We start from the raw sequence: 26,244 nt of genomic DNA on the forward strand, positions 1-26,244 counted from the left end.
TAATAGCAAACAATAATATATGTTATATAACAGCCAGTGTTAGAAAGAATTTACACAGATTATCTCATTTAATTTCCGCAAGTGTCCCATGAAAGAATTGCTGCTTTAAGTACAAATTAAATAATTAGGAGACACAGAGAGTTTTAATGATTTGGCCAGGATTGTGCATTTCTAAGAAGTCTCAGGTCCAAAATTCAAATCCCGCATTCTGCCTCTAGCAATTATTCTCTTAACTACTATATTGTGACTAAATTTAATGAGTAGCAATATACCCAGACTAAAAATCTTAATTTAAAAGACAATAGCAAACTACATTCTAAAGATTAAGCAGTATTATGCTGAAAACTGAAATTCATCTAAGAGATACAGAAAGAGACTAGGGAAAGAAATCATAAAAATTATGCCAGGCAAATACAATAATAGTAACATAAATGAAGTTGGTGAAATTGTATTAATAGTTATTACCAACAAATAAGATAGACTTAATAGATATAGAAAGGATTACTTCAAAATGTTAAAAACTTTAATTTACCAGAAAGATTAAAACACAATAAACAAATCTAAATTTATATATATCTAAGAATACATCATGTCATAATATCTTAAACACAAACCTACGGAACATGAAGGAGCAATTGATACACCTTTCACTTCATTTTGTACTTAGTAGATTCACTGGGAAAAAATACAAAAAGAAATTCAGAAGAGTCATCTAATTCTCTGGACTAACTTGCTCTAGTGTATGTATATGGAAATTGCAACCAATAATTGCAAAATACATAAAATTTGTTAAAATCTATGGTGTGCAAGATCACCCATCCAATCTCACAAATTTCAGAATTCTACAGGTCAGGGCTTCAACCACAATGCAATTTAGTTAATATTTATGGTAATCATGATTATAAATTAGAGAAGCATAATTCTTAACTCATTAATCATATAAAAATTATAATGGATATAAAAATATTGAAAACAAGATAAGAAAATAGTATATGTAAAACTTAGAAATAACACTAAGATAGCAATAAAATGAAATTTATAGCCTCAATTTTAATATTCAAAATGATGAAAATATCAAATGATTAAGCTAAGAATCTAATTTTATTATTTACTATTTTAATAGTTTATTTCATTGCATTTTATTACCATTCCTCCCCCTTAATTCTTCTTCTACCTCCACCCACCTGTGTTATCTGTGTCCATAAATTTTAAAGATTAGAAAGGGAGAATTTTGCCCTGGCTGGTGTAGCTCAGTGGATTGAGCATGCACTGCAAACCAAAGTGTTGGTGGTTCAATTCCCAGTCAGGCACATGCCTGGGCTGCAGGCCAAGTCCCCACTTGGGAGCACACAAGAGGCAACCACACATTGATGTTTCTCTCCTTCTCTTCCCCTCTCTCTAAATATAAATAAAAATAAAATCTTTTTCCATTTAAATTTTTTTTTAATTTTTATTTTTATTTAATTCTTGTTCAAGTACAGTTTTCTGTCTTATATTCCCAGCCCTGCCCCCTCAGTGCTCCCCACCTCCCTCCCATTTCCACCCCCCACCCTTAGTTATTGTCCATGTGTCCTTTATACTTGTTCATGTGAGTCCATCCCCTTTTCCCCTGTGATTCTCTCCCCTCTCCCCTCTGGAACCTGTCAGCCTGTTCTGTAAAATAAAATCTTTAAAAAAATTAAAAAGAGAACTTTTTATATCAATTCTTTCACTGAAGCAAAAAAAAGAAAGAAAATAATAATATTTATAGAATCCACTGAAGTAGAAATGTAGAAATCAAATAAAGAATAAAAACAGTCAAAATATCCTATTTTTTTAAAAAAACATTGATAGTGGTTGGCTAGATTATTTTAGGCATTAATAATCTTAGCAATTAAAAAAACTATAAGTTTACTATCAAAATCCAGTTGCTTCATATGTGAGGTATGACTAAATATTCACATGTAATTTCAATTTTAAACAAGATATTTCATAGAATAAAAATGAAAGTAAAATAAAAGAAATGCTACTCAAGGTATGTTATGTGACTAGTAAAACATTGACATTAAAATGATAGAACACAGAAATAAATTTATGAACATGGAAGTGAAATCAGTAAACTGTATGTAGCAATATGTAAAAGAGATAACATACTATGCTTTTTTTGTATATTTCTGTAAAGTGTAAGTGATACATTTTTAAAAGAAAATTAATGAATTATTTTAAATACTTTATTTATTAAAATGTTTTTAAATGCCAAGGTTACAGTTCCTGGGAGGCAGGAATGAATTAGGCTGAGCTAGGTTGGCCACGCAGGGAGCCTGATAGCAATAAACTTTCTATTTCTTATGAATGGCGATGAGTGCACGAATGTCCTTTTAATTCAAATGCATTAAACGGGTCATAGGCATTTACTATTCAATTGTATAAAGATAATTAGAACAACATGTGAGAAGTCATGGACTGGGACTTGGGGAACCAGATTTTTAGGCAATATCTTTAGTAGCTGTGAGCCTTTGGGCATATATTTCAATCATTTGGCAAGTTTATCTAGGATATACAGATATTTTATTTTGGAATTACCAGAGAAAATTATGATGTTAAGTAAAGAGGAGTCAAGAGAGGGGAAGGAATTCATTCCAAGGTGGCTAAAATATAAGCTTGCTAATTTTCTGAAAAGGAAAGCTTGAGGTGTTTTTCTACCTTATAACTGCTATTTTTACTTTGAGAAGTAAAGTGCTGTTTTAAAAATATTATGTCATCTCCTCACCAGCTATCTTCAAAGCATTTCCTCAACTCCCACTGTTAAAGGATAACTTCCATGTACTCTTATATTGAAATCTCAAAAACATTGCTCTAATCTATTTTTCTGGCTTCTTCCTTTAATCTACTCTATAAATCCTGTTCCATTCATATGGACTTAGTTTCTCAAGTAATTGTTTGATTTTCCTGCTCCTACTATTTTGAAAATAATTTGAAATGTAGAAGACACCTTGGTCATCTCCATGCATTTATTTAAACATCACTAATTCTTCAGGATCCAGCTGAAACTACTGCCCTGACTGCAGGGATAGTTTCATAAACTTTTCATAAACTACAGTAAGTCTTCAGTAATAATAGGTTCTTGGAAACTGCAGCTTTAAGCAGAAGGAAATACAAGTGAGGGTGGACCCCCTAAAATGGAAATTATCTTACAGGAGAGGCTCCCTTTGCTAGATGAGTGTTCTAGAAACCCATCTGCATCAGTGTACCAGCGGGCATTGTTGTGACAGGCTGCATTTGGCTTCAGTGAATTTTTTTTGGAAGACTCTTTCAATGCATTTGCCCATTTCATGATAGGTCATTTACCAGCGCACCTGCCCACACCAAAAATGGCATAAACTACAAGCTCCACCTTCCCAATTCACCTGATATTGCCCCGAGCAAATTAGGTTTTGTCTCCCCAGATGAAAAATGTCCTCAAAGGGAAACATTTTGCAGATGTGGAAGACGTGAGACAAAAAATGGCAGAGGCACCAAAAAGCATCAAAATCAACATGTTCAAAAACTGTTTTGAGCAGTAGAAAAAAATCTTGATAGGTGTATTGCATCAAAAGGAGAGTACTTTGAAGGAGATTGAAGTCTAAACATGTAAGAATAAACACATGATTTTTTATAAATAAATTCTGGCTTTTTTGGTGGTCCCTTGTACAACAAAACCAATTTCACCATAGTTTCATCACTATAAGTAAGAGTTAAATGTCTATCAAATATTTCTGGTCAAAAAAACATCATCAAACTTCTAAATAAAGACCTCCAAACACTTCAAGTATTAAATATTGAAATAAATGCGAGATATATATATATTTAATAAATATTCATAAAAACAATAAGATTAATATTTTTCAAACTGCCGGCTCCAATTCAAGGTGGCAGGGTGGTCAGAAACTCTCCCATTACTCAGGCCACCAGGCGGGACCCACGCTGGACGATGATACATCCTTCCTTCGCAAGGCAAATTCGCACACTCCACCTTCAATCTGGGACACAGGAGATATGCTAGTTCACCACCGTCAGGACATGGGAGGAAACCAGAATCCCCTGAGAAAACCCACACAGACATGGGGAGACCATGCCAACTTCACACAAACAGTAGCTCGTGTAGAAAATTGTTTTTAATTTTTCCCACCCACATTATAATGAAACGACATGGGACAAAAGGACATTTTGTGTGGAGTGTGAGGGCACTTTTATCCTACTCAGTCAACTTTGAGCAGCAACCTTAAAATTGGGTGCAACGTACGCTTTCTTTCAGGTCTCCTTTATCCCTGCCTGCTCTTCATGCTCCCCTAACTGACTCAGTGGTTAAGTGGAGAAAAATGTCCTGGTTTCATCTTCAGCCCATTTTCTCCTGCACTTGGACTTAGTGAAAACAGAACCCACTCTGCAACATTATTTTCAGGCATTGCTCCACTCCTGCTTCTCATACCCCCAATTAAGGTATATGAGGTAAAATATACCTTCAAAACTATCTCACTTCTAGAGTGTTGCATGGTCTAGAAATACGGAAGATCCAAGTCAACTCACGCTGTCCTCCATTGAACAAATAGAGATGGGGAGCCCACTATGTGCCAAGCCATTCACAACATTGAGCTCAACAGCTTGGCCCTGCCTCCTTGGGGGTTAAAGATGTTTTCAAGTCCTGTATTGCATTTTATTGTATCAGCCAGGTAATATTTTTCAAAGCATATGGTATGCAACTATAACAATTGTTAATATCTTGCAAATAATTTACTTGCTTTATGTTAATTATTTCTTACCAATTTCAGTGGACTTCAGGAATGGGGTAATTCAAAGTTGCATCTTCCCGAATTCTCTACTCACCGTATTTCTCTGAACCTTATCATGCCTTGACCTTCAGAGAATATGTGCTATCCAACTGTCTGGCAAGTTCTCCTGCTCACTGGTTTGAAAGTCTTTCTGGAAGTTGGTTCCTAAGTCTTTTGGTTCCTTTCAGGGACTACTTTCTTTTTTGTTGTTGTTCAAATTCTTCAGATAGCCTCATGAATGAAATTCATATATTGAAGAATGAGTTGGATTTTGCAGGGAATGAAGACCAGGTAGCTGGCACAAAATTATTTTAATTCAGCTTTCCAAAATGTACAGAGCTCTCTGCAGAGGAGTCTCCACACTTATTTTGTATTTGCTCCATGCAATACTCTCTGGAAGAAATTATGGCATGCATAATTATTAAATAAAAATTCTAGACACTGTATGACTTAGACCAGTCTGTGTCTTTGTGGAGACTTTTGAAAGATAAATTCTGAACAAGAAAAAAAGTATGACTCACTATTCATTCCATTTATTCTTTTTGCTTTGAATTATGTCAGGCATTTTGATGTTTTACTCTGATCATTGCATATTGTGATATTCCAGATTACATGTCTGGGTATTCAATATGCTGTGTTTTATAACACTGTAAATAGTGCTGCATACATTATGTTTGACATTTGAAATTTCACAGTGGCCTTCAAAGCAAAGATGTATTCATTTAACAAGTGTGAGTAACTGTGTATGGGGAAAATCTCATTGTATTTTTATTTCCTTCTTTTTATGAATAAAAGGGGGGCCTATTATTTTAAGATAATTCATGTGATTTTTATGCACATTAAAAGGGTAAGAATAACTGTGCACATGGTTGTCTTAAGGAGAGGCTTTGGCTTCAGGTGTCTGTTATTACCCAGGCCCAGAATGTACCAGGTCTGACTACTTTGACATTCTTGGAACTTCCAGAAAGCCCAGAACTAGAACGCTCTATAGATCAAAGTCGGAGAGTCTAAATTTTTAAATCAACTTGCTAAGTATGCAGCCTAATGAACCCTGTTGTTCTTTCATGCCTATAAAATTTTTACTGGTATTTCACTGTGACCATATTCTGCTCTTTCCTGATTTTTTAATTTCTATTTATAAAAATTTCCTTCATTAAATTACATGAATCGACTACCATGCTACTATGGGAAAAATATGTACTCAACTTTTAAATAGTTTTCTTTCCTAGTGTTAATTTTATTATATTGATATTAGAGTCAGAAGCACATACACATGTGTGTATATATTATGTGTATATTTATATATAAATACATACATGTATATATATACATATATATATAAGTTGACATGCTTATTTTATTTATTCAGAGGAACACTGTCAATATAACATCTTGATAAGTTTGTTCTATGTGCACAGATTTCAAAATGTATTTGTAACTCATTTAAACTGGTTATGCTATGTGGGTGTTTTGAATTTCCTAACATGTTTTGGTATTTACTTTTCTATCTGTTTAATCTTGTTATGCAATAAAATTAACAGTAAAAGGGAAAAAAGAGAGAAGAGCTTGTCTTGAGGAGGAAACACAATAAACCTTATTTAGGCTATGCTTCCCCTGCTAGTGCCCATTAAACTCTGTGCTTCTCATGAAAGAGTTCCTTCTTTCTGCCCCTTTCACCAGCGACCTCTCAGTCTTCATTCATCATTTCTTTAAAGAATATTTCCCCTTGTCTCTGGCTATTCAGTTGGAATTTTAATTATACAGGTAATATTTCTGTTTACTTGCAGAGCCAATTAGCCAGCAAAAAAGTGAGGTTGAAGAAACAGACATTTAGCTGGATTTTGCATTATAAAAAGAAATTTGGGGTGGTGTAGCACCCACTGACACTTGTTAAGTCAATTCAAGAGTGATCTATTGAGCTTGTTATTCCATTTCTAACTCTGGGCTGAGTACTCTCTAGAATACCAAAAATTCACAAAAGAGAAGCTCCTGATTAAAATAATTTTTGTTCAAGTATTGAAAGCAAGATGTACATACAGTGCATAATTTAAAGAAGAATTTAAGACTCCTTAACAAATTGCCAATATTCTGATGGATACCCCTGGGGAAAAGAACTATTAATGTAGAGATTTCTGTGAAAAGTAAAACTTAGCAAATCACCAAATGTTAATACTTTCTCCTTTGAGAAAACCAGGTTCAATGAATAATATTTTATTAAACAATTTATTATCAAGGAAAGAAGCACAGCAATCTTAGATTTATTAAACTGTGAAAAATGCATATATTAGAGTTATTGAAATATGATGTATTAACATTTGTGTCATAATGTTTCTAAGTATGTTTTTAAATGTATTTTATTGCTTATGTTATTAGTTGTCCCATTTTTTTCTCCCTTTTATTCCTCTCCAACCTTTACCCCCCCACCACCACCATCCTTCCCCCACATTAGTTCATATTCGTGGGTTGTACATATAAGTTCTTTGGCTTTTCCACTTCCCCTACTATTACTAACCTCCCCCATATATTTTATACCTACTATTTATGCTTATTCACTGTACCATTTACCCCTTTCTCTCCCTTCCCCTTCCCCATTGATAACCCCCTAAGTGATCTCTATTTTTGTGAATTTGTTTCTGTTCTAGTTGTTTGCTTAGTTCATTTTTGTTATTGTTTTTTTAGGTTCCATTGTTGACAGCTGTGAGTTTTTTTGTCATTTTACTGATCATATTTTTTACCTTTTTCTTAGATAAATACCTTTAACATTTCATATAATAAGGGCTTTGTGGTGATGAACTCTTTTAATTTGACCTTATCAGGGAAGCACTTTATTTACCTGTCCACTGTAAATAATAGCTTTGCTGGATAGAATAATCTTAGATGTAGGTCCCTGCCTTTCATGATTTGGAATACTTTCCAGCTTCTTCTCACCCACACGGTTTCTTTTAAGAAATCAGCTGACAGTCTTATGGACACTTCTTTGTAGGTAACTGTCTCCTTTTCTCTGGCTGCTTTTAAGATTCTCTCCTTATCTTTAATCTTGGCTAATGTCATCAGGATGTGCCTTAGTGTATACTTCCTTGGGTCTGACTTTTTGGAGAGTCTCTGAGCTTCCCAGACTTCCCAGAAGTCCTATTAGCTTTGCCAGATTGGGAAAGTTCTCCTTCATTATTTTTTCAAATAAGTTTTCAATTTCTTGACCCTCCTCTTCTCCTCTGGCACCCCTACGATTTGGATGTTAGAACATTTAAAGTTGTCCTGGAGGTTCCTAAGCCTCTCCTCATTTTTTCTAAACCCTTGTTTCTCTCTTTGGTGCTGGTGCGTGTTTCTTCCTTCTGGTCCAAATCGTTGATCTGAGTCCCAGTTTCCTCCCCATCACGGTTGGTTCCCTGTACATTTTTCTTCATTTCGCTTTTCATAACCTTTACTTTTTACTCTATTTTGTGACCATACTCAACCATTTCTGTGAGCATCATGATTACCAGTGTTGGAACCCTGCACCTGATAGGTTGGCTCTATCTTTAATGCTTACTGCTATTTTTTCTGGAACTTTGATATATTCTTTTATTTGGGACATATTTTTTGTCTCCACACACCTGTTGTGTAGTAAGTGGCAGAGCCTTAGGTATTCATTAGACATGGAGCAATACCCACATTGTTGTATTGTGATGTTGTAAGTGGGGGAGGGGTGAGAAAGGGAACAATGCCACTTGCTCAGCTCTCTGCCAGTTTTCAGTCACTTCCCCCTCTACCCACAAGCAAATTGGGCCAGTCTCGTGCTGATTCCCAGGTGGGTGGGTTTGTGTACATTCTAGGACCTTGGGGGTCTCTCCAATGAACTCTCTTGTGGGGCTGAGAGTTTTTCTTACTGCCTCAGCCCCCACAGGTTTATCAGTCTTTATCCTCTTCATGTTTTTTAAGGTTTTATGTGCCCACACTGGAACCCTGAGTACATGGTCTGCCTTGATCTGGAGTTGTTCCTCCGGCTTTATCTGCATGCAAATGTGGGGCCACCCACTCCACCAGCCAATGCCATTCCAGGTCTGCCAGCTCCCTATGCTGTCACCATTGCTGCTGCGAGGCATCTCCACTCCAGTTGCCCATCTCCACCCTTCCTACGCATCCCAATGAATGTTTCTTTAACCCCTTGGTTGTTGGACTTCTGTACAGTTCAATTTTCTGACAGTTCTGATTATTATTTTGTTTTTAAATTTGTTGTTGTCCTTCTTTTGGCTGTGTGGGGAGGCAAAGTGTATCTACCTATGCCTCCATCTTGGCTGAAAGCATAAGTATGTTTCTTTTGGGTATATTTTGAATTAATTTAGCCCATGGTCTTAAAGTTTAAACATTCCACACTCTGATGCATGTTCGCCTGTTTTTCTCCATCATGTGATCTATATAATCGTGACAGCTCAGCCTTCAAATATATCCTGTTGCTACCCCATCTCACAGCTTCTAACCTTGCTGCCCTAGACCAAACACTGACCATTATTGAACAACATTAGTGGTCTTCTAATTGTTCTCCATTTTCAAACATGCTAACCTAAAATCTACTGGGTTGGCAGAAAAGTTCCCCCCTTTTTTAGTAAAATCAAAGACACATTTTTCATTTTCACCAATAACTTTATTGATTTGGATATTTTGAATTTATTGGATGTCTCCAACTATTGGCTTTTCATGGGTAGAGCCCAACACCATCCAATGCATAAGACAGCCCCACAATAAAGACTTATTTAGCCAAAATGTAAATAGTAGCAAGAAACTTTGCAAACAACTTTTGGCATGTTCAATTAGTCACAGCACCTTCTCCATATACTGCACAATTTTTGTGTGTGGGTTTCAGTTGCATTTTTACCTTTCTTGAAATAATAAAGCATACTATGCTGAAAATGTTTCAAATCTTCTTCCATTTTCAGTTTTAAAATGGCTGCACAAAAAAATTCAGCAATTTTGATAATTTTTAATGCAAGCTAATATGACACCGATAAGAATACAATCAAACAAAATTGTTCTGAATGAAGGTAAAGACAATTAAGCACTACTAGAACCATCGTATGAAAAAAAACTAAACTAACTTTTTAGCCAACCCAATATCTCCCAGAAAATAAGCCAAAGTGACCTAAAAGTGGTAATGTTGCTTCCCTACCTAAAAAGCCTACAGAGTTTCTCATTGTGCTCATAAATAAACTTTAAACTATTTACCACATTTCACCTTTATTGCTTCTGCTTCCTTCTCTGATTCTATCTGTTGCTACTCTTCTCCTCACCCCCCACCTCTTATTCCTCAGCCAAACTCAGATGCTTGTTGTTCATTGAATTCCCTGACTTGTTATGGCCCTGAAGTCTTTACAACCTCACAACTGCTATTATCTCTGTCTAGGAACATTGCTCAGTGAGGCAGTGCAGAGATTAAGAGTGTGGATTATGGACTCTGTTGTCCTGGCTAAACACTTGGCTTTAATACCTGCAAGATGCATGTCATGAGAAAGTTATCTAGCTCCGACACTCTCAATCTACCTGAAAAATGTGGATAATGTTTGCATGTACTTCTGATAGGTGGGATGAAGATTAAGTGACTTTACTTGTACAAGGTGCTTAGAAAGGTGCTTTAAATATCAACTCTGCAAGTTATTCTTTGTCTACCTTTCATAAAATATTATAGATAACTGCTACTTCCTCCATTTTCTTAACTTGCTTTATTTTTTCTCATAAAATTACAAGCACCTAAAATGATAACATATATTTACTTGTTTACTTACTTTTTACTTGTCTTCCCTCAAAAATATAAGTTACATGAGCTCGAAGACTTTGCCATTCTTGTTCTTCACTTTTTCTCTACTTAAGGGAACATTATCTGGCACATAGCAAGTACATATGAAATATTTGTTAAAATAAAGAGTGAAATTGGCAGTTTAAAATACATTTTTTGATATTTTGGTAATTTTTGTTTCCGTTCCTGTATTCCAACAAGCACTGGCTTTATGAGGTGTACAAAGTGTCACAACATCCCATAACCCAGGTAATATTTTTTCCTATTCTGATCAGAAGGGCCAGTGAAGAATGTATATATTTACATGACATAATATGAAACATTCTGAATGTTGTACCTTAGCTTCAGGCTTGAAACACCCACTGATTGCTTCTTCTCTAAGAAGTCTATTATACCCATGTCTTAAGGCAGAAAATGCTTGTGGTAAGAGGCAAAGGTGTTCTCAGGAGGAAAAATTCTTGTATCTAAAACTCTAAGTAATAGCAGCCTAATACTTAAATGATTAAGGAAAATATGAAATATTATGTAAGGGTGAACTCCAAAGAAATACTTGGATTCATCTGGACCCTTAAAATATAATAATTCAACCCTGACCAATTAGCTTACTTGGTTGGAGCATTGTCCCAACATGCTAAGGTTGTGGCTTTGATCCCCAGTCAGGGCACACACAAGAATCAACCAATGAATGTACAAATAAGTGGAATGATGAATTGATGTTTCTTTCTCTTTCCCTCACTCTTTCTCTAAGATTACATTTTTTTAACTTACAAAATAAATAAAAATAACATAAAATTTGAATAATTCAAAGTAAAGATTTGGGGGCAATTTTGCCTCAAACAGTTTAATGCTTAAGCACCTCTCTGTGTGAATAATAATGTCAAACCTGTACCTGACTTCTTTAATAACAATTTGTGGTTTTAAACCAACTTTACATATAGAATTTTCTTGTGTTGATTAATTATAAAAGAAAAACAAAAAAAGCTAACCACTGAGTATGGATTTTGCATTATATATTCTGTTCAGGTGCTTAGTCAGCACTTGCTATGCTGGACATGTTCTCTGGACTCTCTGCTGTGCATTAGAACATGCAGAATATTTGAAATTGAATCTCTAGTTTGTCAAATGTAATTTAGAGTGTGTTCTTGGGGTCGCATTTCAAGAGTTTAATTAGAGATAGTTCTAAAAAATAAAATAAGCCGCAGCTATAGACAAGACTGATTGGTGGCTGAGCACCATTGCCTTCATTCACGGAGCTTGCTGGTGTTTGAGATGTGATTTTTATCATAAATTTTTCTTTTTAATATACTTTTAATTAAAATGATTTTCTCATCATATGGCTACCTGTTTAGAAGACTTTGTAGGTTCTGCAACATTCCCAAGATACAGAAAATATTTAAAGTAACCTCAAAATTAAAAAGTCCTGAACCTTTACAGCTGATTAGCTCAGTTATTGACCAATAAAGCCAACAGGATCCAGTGATCACAAGCCCTCATTGACTCGGCACAGTCATGGGCTGACTCTCCTGTCCTATTCAAATAGATTAAATATGTTTATTTGGTGATAACAGAAATGAACATATAATGATTAAATAAATCCTGGGGTTATTTATCTATAGACAGACTATAGGAATTAAGACATTACTCAGAGAAAAAAATGCCTATTAATATCATTATGTAAGATGTGTATCTCTTTTGTCCAACTCTGTGGCATCTCAAGTTTCTATTATCACTTTTTTCTCCTGAATCTTTCATCTTTTCTTCTTTATTAATTATTTGCCATTTTTCATTAAATATTCCCAAAACATTCTTACCCACCTCCATATCCCTATATTGGGCACAAAAGACACTGAAAAATAGAACTGCTGGTTTAAGATGACAGAACTCTCCTTCACAATTTTATTCTTAGCTTACCTATACAATTCAACCACCTGGCTCTATAGATCCAGCCAGCCTCAATAGATTAAACTAAGAACTGAATAATGTTGATTAATGACAAGAATTATTTTGAATGTATAAGATAAGATGAGAATAACTTAGCAAAAGAGGAAAAAGGACAGAGGCTTTAAGTGGCATTGGTATTTCCCAAACTAAATGAGATGAATCTAGGAAAAACATGATTTTTTTTCTTATATTGTACTTGATGGTAAGAAACAGTTAACGCTTATTCTAGAAGTAGACTTCTAATACAAGGTGTGCCCTTTTCTGGAAGTGACAAATAACTACCTTGAAGTATGTACTTGATTTATTTTTGTCTTGCATTTTAGTAGGGTTCCCATGGTACCTGTTCAGTTTGAACTAAATTTTGATTTTCAGTTAGTCTTTCTCAATTGCTTATCTTAACCAGTTTTTTCATGTCAGTTTTCTATCTATCTTCTCAGCTATTTTCATAATCACATGAAAATACTAATCCTTTCATTTAGTGGCTTTTCAATACCTTCTATTAATAAAAGTAAATATTAAACTGTTCTAAATAACTTAACTCAACAATACAGTGAGTTACAAAGCCGTTTATGTTTTCCTTAAAAATCCCAAGGTCAGTTTTGATTCTAATTATCATCCAGACTAGTTTACATTCATTTTGAAACAGTGCTATTTACAAGGATGTTACTTCTGATGGGAAAGGAAATAGAGGACTGGTCAGGCCACATTAATAACATTTAAATTGATGATGAATCAGAAGTTACAAACATTAAGACTCCTTGCATCCCATTTAGTAAAATATTCCAATAAATATAGGGGTATAAAGAAAGATAATATTGTCTTTTCATTGGAAGTCATATTTTCAGCTACAATTCCATTGCTATAAATTAAGGGTAGAGGTGGGGGAACCAGCAGTTTTGACCACATTAATGTATGTAAAAAATTCTGTTTATATTGATTTCCTAAAATGTCCTATGCATAGGTAGCAGTTATCTATTTATTGCTGTCTAAAAAATATCCCAAAACGTACTTACTTAAAACAACGAAACTTATTAAAAGTTTCTTAGCTTTAACATTTCTGGTGATTCTGGCTTGATGCTTCTCATTTGGTTGCAGGCAAACTGATGGCTAGACCTGTAACATGTCTAAAGCCTTTACTTACAAAGCTTATACTTTTAAGTGGAATACTCTTATGGCAGTTGGATGGAGTCATCAGTTTCTCACTGGCTGTCAGGTGGAAGTCTCAATTCTTTCATGTGAGCCTCTCCACAAAGTTCACCGAACTGCCAGAGTGTCCTCCAGACAAGGTAGCTACTTTTCTCAGAGTAAAAGATAGAGGGCAAGAGGAAAGTGGGATGGAAAAAGAAAGAGAGAGACAGGAGGAAAAAAGAGAGGGAGAGGAGACAGGAGAAGGCAAGGAGAAAGAGAGAAAGTTCAAGGTCAAAGTTGTACTTTGGTCACCTAATATCAGAGACACACACTCTCACTTCTGCCATATGCTGTTGGTCACACAAACTAATTCTGCATGACTAGATATAAGGTGAGAAGGAATAAGGTTATGGAAAGCAGGAATTGGCATTATGTCAGACTATTTTAGAGGCTGGCTACTAAATCTTCCAGTGTTGTGATCTTTCTCTGTGCAGTCTAGAATAAGAGATTCATGAACTAGTGTTTTAACTATACGATATTCAAGGTATAATAATATTAATAGAAAACCAGAATATTTGTGTTCAAATAAATATAAAAATAGAGAAGAAATCAGAATATTGGGCCTATTTTCCAAAGGTAGGAAAAATCTCACAGTCTTTTCTACCAGTGGGATAATCATTCTTCAATAATGTTTCATATTTTTTCTTCCACTTTTCCATCAAATGCTATCTCATCTTTTTGTCTTCTTTAGGATAAATGACTGAAGTACAGTAAATTAATATGTGCTAAGCAAGTAGTGGGTTCTTTTTCTAGAAAAACAATTATTTTCATGTGAATGTAATATTTTTGAAGTGTTCTTTAAAATCTTAAACCAAATTCCATACAGAAGATAGGTTAAGTGATTTTGTTTTATATTATTTACTTTATTTTACTTACTTGTAATTTATAATTTATTTCATTCAGAGGTGGGAGGATCCTTTCAAATCCCTCATATCATATGAACTAGTTTGACTAGATTAATGTTGGCTTTCCTGCTTGAGGGTCATGGGGTTTTATTGGAACATGAATTATAATTTTCTTAATCAGGGCATAGAAGTAGTTTTGTCTCAAACAGAGAAAACGGTATGGGAGAAAAATAGAGCTGCATTCTGGTCTTGACTGTGTCATGAATTAACTCTGGTACTAGGGATAGCTTTTTTTGTTGTTTAAAAATTTATTCATTTAACTTTTAGGTGCCTCAGTTTCATCATCTCTAATCAAGGACTTTGTAGAGCTATTCCTTAGGAAACTTTTAGACTTAAATTCTTGTCAGTGGGTATAGTGTTTTGCCCCTGGACTTCCATGTCATCCATGTCAAAATACACTAAGGGATAGATTTCTATTATATGGATGAACACAAAGCAAAATGTCAACAGACTAAGTCACACAGAAATTATTTCTCAGTCCAAGATGATGCAAAACCCTACATTCTCCAACACCTCAGTGACTTCACTTGTTAAGTAAGGATTGCTTTTTATCTCTTTTCTGACCAACTTGACAGATGAATTTAAAAAAACTAATACAACTGAGTATGAATAGAGTGTGAGTTCTGAACTGTTAATAGTAACCTAGGAATAATCTATGCCCAGAGATGCCAGACCACTATTAGGAAATGTTACCTGTTTCTTTTTTCTTTTTCTTTCTTTTTTTTTTAGTTTACAGTGCTCTGTCTACATTGTGTAGTCTGAGAAATCTGAAAAAATGCACAGATTTTTTTTATTAAACCATCTTCCAAATATTTGACATTAAACTTGACCTTAAAATAGAAAGAGATTAAAAGCACATTGAATTTAGCTTACTGTCCCCCCCGCCCCCGCCAAGGATATTTCTCACTATATTTTTTCTTTGGACTTACCTCTTCTCCATCTGCCTAAATATTTTCTTCACACTTATAGTGGCTGCCTTTTCTTTTAAAGCCACTGAACGACCTTTCTGTAATGACCTTTCTAAAACACAGGGTTCCATCTATCTCTCTACTGTTTTCGAATTGGTAATCTCAAGCCATTTACCTCTGCCCTGTACCTCCTGGTTAGTATTCTTTAATTTCTTCATTCTTTCTGTTGAAAGTTATTTATGCTTGTAATTTCATTACACGAGTTGTTAAGCTTCTTCAGAATACTTGTTTATATTAATGATACTCTATCTGATTATACTGTGTGGCACAGCTTGCCCATTTAGACTTGAGTACTCTTAAGGCACTTTCCACTTTATTTTCTGCTAGCGAATTAATATTGTTTTAAGATTGCATTTTGGAAACTTTATAAATTATTCTGAGAAGGGTGATAGAAGGAGAATCAGGAGACCTAGGTTCTATTCAAAAAAATGTTTTCACATAGGAAAAAGAACACAGGAATGTGTTCTTTTTTTTTTCAATTCACATTTGTAATATGATGTGTGTATTCAATGACACTTACTGGATACATACAATGAGCCACATTCTGTACTTGGAATTCAAGATTCAAAGATAAATATCTCTTTCTGGATGTAACAGCACACAGTGAAGGAAGGAGAGCAGAACAATTTAAAAGAACAGTGATAGAGCCTTGTACGAAGTACCATAGTAGTACAGAAAAGAAACACCATCTACAGAAACAAAAACAAAAACAAAACAACCCTCAGAGACTAAGTCACCAATGACCCGAGATGTGCAGACAAGTGGCAACTCACCACACACAAGGGAAAAATGAGTTAGATGAGCAGGCAGCACAACACGTACTTGGAATTAGGAAAGCAAGTTGAACTTTCTTGTCACTGAATAAATAATATAGGCTGCTGGCTTCTTCTTCCACTCCAGTAATTAACTTCAGTGAAAGTAAGAGGGAAAAGAAAAGCATGGGTTTGAGAAACTAAATTAGAAAGGAAAGGAAGGTTGTCCTGTTCCACAGTGAGATGGAAGGGACGGCCGCAGGCGAGGGCTGGAGAAAACAGTGGGAGGGAAGTGGGAGGAATGTTTGTAGGCTTAGCCCTTATAGCTTCTTGGAGCTGTTTTAGAAGAGTCAGTGTAGGCCCCTTTTCCACATGGAAATCATCTACAGCCTGGGAAGCCCTTTGAATTGGGTAAAATTAGGGTCTTGCAAAAGCTTTATTGAAGTAAGAAATTGATATTACTCATTTAGGATGTCCTCCACTCCCTCCCTTCCACGCACACAAGCTTATGTCAAGAAAGCCCTCAGCTTTTTGGGAGGTTTAGGTAGATTATAACTCACTCTTGTCTTTACAATTTGCTGTTTCCTAGTAATTTAAAGGTGAATCCCTTGACCAGAGGTTTTCTTCCATACTATGCGTGGGCTTCTTTGCTCTGGGGTTCATTTCATTCCCCATTTTTTTTACTCACCTAGGTGACCACACACTGATGTCTGATCCCCTGTCCCTGCCCACCACACATTAGAGGATGTAGAAATGGAGGTGGAAAAGTTAACTCACTCACTTAAATATCACAAGACTAGGAAGTGACAGTGCTAGGCAATGAACCATGGGATCTGATTCCAAGGCCCATATTATTAGACAAGCATTACATAGTCTTCTGTATATGAAAAATATGGGCACATGTAACACACCTTACAGATATACATTAAAAGCAAACCCAAAGAAACGACTACCCATGCAATGGATTGAACACTAGGAGACATTTGAACATCGCAATGTTTATTCCTGGAAGGGGTCTGTGGGAGGTTTTCACTGACACCCAGGAGCAGTAAGTAACTAGAGAAGGGATAACACCTGGCCTGTAGGTGTGGAGATCATTTTTAGAGAAAATCAGCCATGTACTAAATTCTTAGTGACAGCATATGTGAGGAAGCAATTAAGCCTTTTAAAGAGTCTATGTGCACAAGCCTACCTATTCCAGAGGAGTTTGGAAAGCACAAGTTTGAGCATAACACAATGCAACTCTTGCCATCCACTCTTTTCTGTTAATTGGGGAATTCAGTGTAAGAAGCTCACATTTAGCATGGGGTACTCAGAATGAAGCATGGGCTGAGGGGGTATGAAAAGACAAGGTGGTTTAGACCATTTAATTCTATAGTGAAATGAAATCGTCAAAAATACCAAAACCCTCCTGACCCAGGCAGAGGGCACAAATAGTCTGAAAAAAAAAATCAAAGAAGAGCAATTGGAGGTTTTCCCTAGAGAAACACTTATGGCAATGGAATGTAGAAAGAGAAAGCATTCTAAGGAAACTTAGTTACTGAACCTGTGGGTACGAAGATGGCCACTTTGGTGCAGAGCTAATCTGAGCCCATGTCAATCAAGTTTTCCTGGCCAGCTGCCTAGAGATGGTGTGGCTGGGTTCATGGAGAGTACAAGGCTGTTATAACCTTAAAGCCTTGAAAAGTGAGCAGCTTAACTTCTAGAAACAATATAGGAAAATGGAAATATAAGGTTTTGTAACCAAACACAGATATTTTTGTGAAAGCAAAGGGAAAAAGCATGCCACACTCCAGTCTAGACTTGAGAGTAACAATTGTTACAGAAAAACAGAACTGTAGCCATGGGCTGATATGTCTGACATCCAAATGTGAAGGCATCGGTGGCTTCTTAAATGACTTTCAATGTTTCTGTGGCCATAAATCTGATGTGTAGGTGGAGCAAGTCACAACCTCTGTTTCAGGCTTTCTTTATCATGCTTGCTATCAGTTAAGTCAAAGCAGATTTAGGGACTTTTCTCCCTTCAGTGCTTTAGGTATTGCGGGAGGTATACCAGGTGTTTGTGCTAAATGCGACTCCTACTTCACTTCTATCACCCACGTTTCAGTTTTGTAGACGTTTTTTTCTGACATGCCTATACTGAGCCACTTTTGGAATTAAACACAAGAAAGAAAAGATGCCTCATAAATTACAGCCACTCGGTCCTCTTTTTGCTTATTGCCATTGTGAAAGTGCAGTCTTCCCAGAAAAGGATGGATGTAATGGAGGTCAAAGGTCAGCATTTTTGTCCTAAAGCAGCCTTTTCAACCAAGTTGCCTTCATAAGAGTTTCTCAGGAACAAAGCCTGGCTTTGTTGCAGCAATAGTGTTTGTTTAAAAACAAAACAAAAAACAGCAACCAAAAAAATAAAATAAAAAAGGAAAAAGAACAAGAATGTCCCTGGTCTGGAAAGTTGCTCAGCATCTAGCTTCATTCCATCCAGCAACTACTGAGATGACTGAATTTCTATTATATGTCGAAGTCCATAATAGCCCGTTAGAGACAAAAATCATAAATAGAACATAGCCACTCCCTTCAAACTATTATTGTTTAATAGGGGAAAAAGTGATTCAAACAATTATTGTGGAGAGAAAAACCCATTAAATTCTCTCATATAGACGAGACATGAGGCACTGAGGAAAATGAGCTTTTTTTCACTGTGGAAATCTTACAAAGATTTTAACAAATGTGGAGAAAATGGAAGATTATGGTAAGCAGAGAAAGGATGGGAGATAGAGAACATTCCAAGAATAATGAAAATTATAAATAGACACACAGATGTTTATAAGTACATAGCCTAAATGCTCAATGGATTATGTAAACGATTACAATGGTTGGGTTTGAAAAAGCAAGATAATTTGCTTTCATCAAGATCAATAAAATTTTCTTGATGATCCTCTTGTTCAGCATTGTTTACTTAGAATGAAAACTTTCTGAGTTTTAAAGGATTAGAGCAATTGTATCCATAGCCTAAACCTAAGTTTTCATCAATGTAGACTATTATTTTGAGAAATCACCCATCAACAAATATTTAACTCATCTGTATCGGGATGTATCCTAGGCAATAATAGCATAGAGAAAAGTAAAAGACAAATCTTCTGCCCTTTGGAGACTTATATTGCATGCATCTTAAAAAATTATAATGGTTATAGAATTTCAGCATGAATTCACTAAAATGTTATTTTTATATAGCCACTGTCTATAAAATCTCTGAAGCTTAGTGTCCTGAATTGTAAAGTGTATTTAATAAAACCTGCTTAAAATATGACATTTTACTGAATTTTGTGTTTACTGCAGACATAAAATAGCTTGTGTGTTATAGAGTGTTACACAAGTTATGATCAATAACAAGGTCACCATAATATTTTCTATTTTTTAATTTTTTTATCCTGGCAAATGATGAAAATACCATGCAAAGTGTATTTGAAATTCAGAAAGGTGATTATTTTTAATAAGGTAAAAAGGAATTGAGGTAGACTCTGATGAAGGTATCTAACATAGCACAGAATGTTCTAAATTACTAATGTGATAAAGATCCAAGTGGTATTTCACATGGTTCTGTCCTGGGCCTTAAGGCCATGGAGAGGAGGACAAAAACAACTAGGAAAAAATAAGGAGGATAAATTTAGTGTACACAGAGCCCAATTAAATATGATGACTTGGGGGAGAATGAAAATTTTAGGATGGCTCTGGGCCACTGTGCTGATTGACCAGTGTATAGAATTCAGATGCAAAAACAGGTTAAGGGTACTTTGAGTGTTAGATTCCATATTCATATCTATTGTTATGTAATAATTGATCTCAAACTTAGTAGCTTAAAACAGCACAAAATAATTACTAATTCACATGTTTCATGAGGATCAGGAACATGGAAATGGCTTAGACGAGTGGTTCTGGCTCAGTTTCTCTGGAGGCTGGAGAAAGCTGTAGGCCAAGTCGATGCTCATGTTAAATACGGCCCATTCACATCGCCATTAGCAGGGGGCTCCAGCTTCTCATCACAAAGGTCTCTCAGCGAGGCTACGCCTGACGTGGTTTCCTCTATAGCAAGTGATCAGAGAAAGGGAGACAAGTGGCCTCAAGAGCCAACCCACAGTCTTTTTTGTAACCTATGAGCATTACTTTGGCCATATGCTAATGATCACAAAGAACAACCCCAAATCCTGATGCAGTGTACAAGGGTGAATATATCAGGAAGTGAGGATCATCTTAGTGTCTATTTATCATAATTTAATTAAAGATATCCAGAAGATTGAGAAATAAACAGGTGAGGTACTGAAAGAATGGGGTCTCAGGTTTAGAGGTGAAAATTTGGATCTTTTTAGCTTTTGAGTGGCAGGTAAAGCCCTAGGAGAACAATGAAAAGCCCAAGTTAGAGATAGTATAGACCAATCATGCTCAAAGGAGCATATAGACAATCCACTCTCTATCATAGGTGGGCTAGACGGGTAGGAGTGGGATGGCAGCACATAAATTCCCAAAATTTTTACTGACATTTTAAAAAGAGACTTTCAGAAGTTCTGTGTGATTTCATCCTACCTAGATATGAGGTCTGTCTGAGAAAGGTCTAGCCATTGTTAATATAACAATATAACAATTGTTAATATAACAATTAATTATATTGATATAATAATAATGTGACATCAATGGAACCTGGCAGCCAAGGAGAGTGGACTGGAATGTGCATGTGTGAACAATGATGGCTGCGCTGTACTAATCAGAGGGGGTGGTAGGTGCATGGAGTGAGCATGTGTGCTGTCACCATCACATTCAAAAGAATTGAGTGAGTAGAACAACAAATCTGCATCAGATTTTGTGTTAAGCTTGAACATTCTTCTGCAGAAACTATTTCAATGATTCAGAAGACATCAGCTATGGGCACCTGGTGACTGGCAGCTTCATCATAACAATGTGCCTGCTCATGCATCACACAGAGTTTTTTAGAGAAACGTCAAATCATCCAGGTGACTCAGGCCTCCTACAGCTCATATTTTTGTGTCTTGCAGTTTCTGGCTTTTCCCAAAACTAAAATCACCTTTGAAAGGGAAGATATTTTAGATGCTTGATGAGATTCAGAGAAATATGATGGAGCAGCTCATGGTGATTGGGAGAACGGAGTGAGGCCTACTTTGAAGGGGACTGAGGTGTCATTGTTCTGTGTACAATGTTTCTTGTATCTCATTCAATAAATGTCTGTTTTTCGTAGTATGTGGGTGGATACTTTCTGGATACACCTTATATGCTTTTACATTTTAAGAGTCATTGCTATGTTTCCTAATTTGTTTATTCAACAAATATTTGAAAACCAGTGTATAAGAAAGACTTATTCTTTGTCATTATTCATGAGAAAAATCATAAATGAAATCTCTCAGGTGAAGTGAATTTGGGTGAAAGTAGAGAAGAAATACTCCTGATAAAGACTGCAAAGTTTCCAGAAAGCAAGAACAGTAGATTCCATAAATCAAATGTGTAAAGAATTTTACAAAGAAAAAAATAAGTAGTGAAATTAAGGGTAAAACAACAAATAATAACAAATGTGAAACAAATAAAAAATAGTAAATTAATAACAAAAATTTAACAAAACACAGTTAATAAAACAATATGAAAAAACTCTAAGTGTCTTTAAAATGGAGATCATAAAAGACAACTAATTATTTTTTACATTCTTGACAGTCATTGCATACTTAAAACTTCTGTATACTATTGGTTCATTTTCCAAGACACATATCATCTTAGATCAACCCAGGGTTAGATGGAATTTTGAACACGAGGAGTCAAGTCTTAGCCTCTGCCTTTTTCTTTTTTATGTTATTTTATTTTATTTTAATTGTTCAAGTATAGTTTTCTGCATTTTACTCCCATCCCAGCCCACCCCACCAGCCCTCCCATCTCCCTTCCATTTCCACCCAACCCTTGTTTTTGCCCATGTGCCCTTTATACTTGTGCCTGTAAACACTTCCCTATTTCCCCTGAAATTCCCTCCCCTCGCCCCTCTGGTCACTGTCAGCCTGTTCTCTATTTCAGTGTCTTTGGTTATATTTTGCTTGTTTGTTCGTTTTGTTGATTAGGTTCCTGTTAAAGGTGAGATCATATGGTATTTGACTTTCACTGCCTGGCTTATTTCACTCAGAATAATGCTTTCCAATTCCAACCATGCTGTCACAAAGGGTAAAAGTTTGTACTTTCTGCTGCATAGAATTCCATTGTGTAAATGTACAATAGTTTTTTGTGTGTGTTTTATTTTATTTTATTTAATCCTTATTCAAGTACAGTTTTCTGTTTTATATTCCCTGCCCTGCCCCCCCCAGTGCTCCCCACCTCCCTCCCATTTCCGCTCCCCACCTTAATCATTGTCCATGTGTCCTTTATTCTTATTCATGTACGTCCCTCCCCTTTCCTCCTATGATTCTCTCCCCTCTCCTCTCTGGACCCTGTCAGCTTGTTCCGTATTTGAGTGTCATTGGTCATATTTTGCTTGCTTGTTTGTTTTGTTGTTTAGATTCCTGTTAAAGGTGAGATCATATGGTATTTGTCTTTCACCGCCTGGCCTTTTTCACTCAATGTAATGTTCTCCAGTTCCATCCATGATGTTGCAAAAGGTAGGAGCTCCTTCTTCCTTTCTGCAGCATAGAATTCCATTGTGTAAATGTACCATAGCTTTTTGATCCAGTCATTTACTGATGGACATCTAGGTTGCCTCCAACTCTTGGCTATCGTGAATTGTGCTGCTATGAACATCGGGGTGCATAGGTTCTTTTGGATTGGTGTTTCAGGGTTCTTAGGATATACTCCTAAGAGTGGAATTGCTGGGTCAAAAGGCACATTCATTTTTAGTTTTCTTAGAAAGTTCCATACTGCTTTCCATAGTGGTTGTACCAGTCTGCAATCCCACCAACAGTGAACTAGGGTCCCCTTTTCCCCACAACCTCTCCAGTACTTGTTGTTTGTTTCTTTGTTTATGATAGCCATTGTGACTGGTGTTAAGTGGTATCTCATTGTGGTTTTAATTTTCATCTCTCTGATAGCTAGCAATATTGAGCATCTTTTCATGTGTCTCTGGATCCTCTGTATGTCCTCCTTGGAGAAATGTCTGTTCAAGTCCTTTGCCCATTTTTTAATTGGGTTGCTCATCTTTGAGTGGAGTCGAGCGAGTTCTTTGTATATTTTGGAGATTAAACCTTTGTCTGTGGTATCATTGGCAAATATGTTTTCCCAAACTGTTGCTTCTCTTTTTATCTTGATACTGTTTTCCTTAGCCATGCAGAAGCTTTTAATTTTGATGAGATCCTATTTGTTTATTCTTTCCTTTATGTCCCTTGCTCTAGGGGACATAAAGGAAAGTAAAAATATCAGTAAAAATATTGCTGCGTGGAATATCTGAGATTCTCCTGCCAATGTTCTCCTCTAGGGCTTTAATGGTTTTCTGGCTTATATTTAAGTCTTTTATCCACCTTGAATTAATTTTGGTGTATGGTGTAAGTTGGTGCTTGAGTTTCATTTTTTTTTGCATGTAGCTGTCCAGTTCTCCCAACAAAAATATGGAACACTTCACGAATTTGCGTGTCATCCTTGCACAGGGGCCATGCTAATCTTCTCTGTATCATTCCAATTTTAGTATATGTGCTGCTGGAGCAAGCACTGTACCATAGTTTTTTTATCCATTCATTTACCGATGAGCACTTAGGTTGCTTCCAGCACTTGTCTATTGTGAATCTTGCTGCTATGAACATTGGGGTCCTTAGGTTCTTTTGGATTGGTGTTTCAGGGTGAGTTTTTCTGTTAAAAGTGAGCTTGCTTATTTTTTAATCTCACTTATTTTTTAATCTCCACTTCTTTAGAACAAAATTTTATTAAATTTGACTCCTAGAAGAAAAACTATATGCAATGCCTCTATTATAGAATATTCTTCCAAGAAATAGCATTCTTTCAGTTTAATCAGATTCAATCAATAGTAATTTCTTTATTTTTCCATATTTCACATTCAATTTATCAGCAAATCTTTTTGCTTTACCTTCAAAAGAGACTCAGATTTATACCACTGCTCAGCATCATTACCAGACACATTCTGGCCCAAGTCTCCCTTGACTCTCACTTAAATTATTACAAAAGATTCTAACTTTTCACCTTGGCTCCTTCAGATTCCCTCACCAATGCTGATTATTCCTAGAACCATGGTCAACCAAGCCTAGTGGAATGTAAGTTAGACCATGGTCCTTCTTACCTAAAATCTTGTCTTTTCATGAGCTATACTCAATTTAAATTTTACCTCTTACTCTAGGGTTTCAAACATCTTTATAGTGAAAGTATTTTTTAGTTCCAGAGAAGAAAATCATTGTCCCTGTGTACACAGCAGCATGTTGACTTGTCCTTCATCAAAGTGAAATTTATTTTACTTCCAGCATTTGTTCAGACTGGGGGCTTCTGATTGATACAAATAAGCTATATCAAATACATAAAACAAAAGATATTGGCCCCAATTCATCATCAATGTGTTTTAATATAAAAATATAAAACCATTCTAATTTTACTTCTTAATTTATTTTACAAGTCAAAGTCCCTTCCTATCACTAGCCATATTAATGCATATTGATGACAATCTTGTTTAAATTCAAGCAGCCCACAGTTCTTTAAATAAAAAACCAGTTTTTAAAAACCTTTAATCATTTTTTATGATTAAATACTGTTAATGGGCTTGAAGCAATAAAAATGACTGTAGTTTATACACAAATAAAATATTCAGTCTATATCTCTCCCAATTAAAAATAATAATCATTTTATTGCTTTTTCCCACTAAGAATAATGGTAATATTTTTCAGTGTCTTGATGCAAATCTCAACAATTGACATTCTCAGATTTTTTAAAATAAGTTTTGTGAAATTTTCCAAGTATACAAGTTGATCTAAAAAGTTTTTCTTGGAAGTAACAACTGTAACTTTGCCATAATGGATACATTAACACTGTCATTTGAATTTTTTTTAGCAGACCTCTTTTAGAATGATACCTAGTAGGCATGACTAGAAGAAGATTTACTTCGTATTAATGAGTCCTGGATCAGAGGCAAGCCCATGTAGAAACCTAGGCCACAGAGTGTTTAAGGCCACCAAGACCCCTAATCAATGCCAATATCAAATTCTGCAAGATGTTCATGCAGGTTTTGCCACAATTTTTGTCTACCTACATGTGAGCCCCATTATCTACTCTCATTCACCTTGTGCTCCAGTGATACTTGACCTGTTCATTGATTTTCAAAGGTGCAATGAGTATGTTTTTTCCCTTCTGACTAGGTTTGTTTTTACATAGTTATTATGATATAGTGTACATTTTATTTTATTTTTCTTATAACATCAGACTGAGTATTTTTCAGTGTTATCACAAGGACTTTGTAAACAGTGTTTTATGATTTCCTTTCCTCCACTGAGTGGCTCAACCAGGTTTATAACCATCTCCAAACACTGAGTGTACACCCATTTTTCTGTGTTGTCTATCATCCTCCCACGAGAGGCATGGTCAAGCTCCCTGCACATCCTTTGAAGAGGAAGTTAGCCATTCTAGATTTTTTGTGTCCTCTGGTTCTTGGCCCCAACCCTTTCTGTAAGCCATGGCAGCAGGCAAGATTTTGACAGCAGCCTTCCTCAAAGCTTGGGCAAATGAAAGGATTTCTTTTTAAGTCTTTTAAATTTCTGAGATAATTTTAAATTTGCAGATAAATTAGAAATATACTATGTACAAAGACTCTGCATACAACTTTTATTCAATTTCCTTTTAATCTACAACTTCCATTACCATAATATGTTTATTTACCTTATTAACCTTGATAAAATATACTAACTAATATAACCACTTTCTCCACTAATGTCTGCTTTAAAATCTAACTCAGGACCCACATGGATTTGTCAT

The 26,244-nt window shown here is 35.6% G+C and overlaps 1 non-coding gene across 1 annotated transcript; it reads right to left on the reverse strand.

The window, feature by feature from the left end:
- Window positions 1-23,879: 23,879 nt before the first annotated feature.
- Window positions 23,880-23,986, reverse strand: LOC118982753 (U6 spliceosomal RNA). Its single transcript, XR_005065594.1, has one exon. It is a non-coding gene; the product is annotated as a U6 spliceosomal RNA (small nuclear RNA).
- Window positions 23,987-26,244: the final 2,258 nt, after the last annotated feature.

This window comes from Sturnira hondurensis, unplaced genomic scaffold, assembly GCF_014824575.4.
Source record: "Sturnira hondurensis isolate 20B ecotype Veracruz unplaced genomic scaffold, ASM1482457v3 Scaffold0002039, whole genome shotgun sequence".
Taxonomy (NCBI): domain Eukaryota; kingdom Metazoa; phylum Chordata; class Mammalia; order Chiroptera; family Phyllostomidae; genus Sturnira; species Sturnira hondurensis.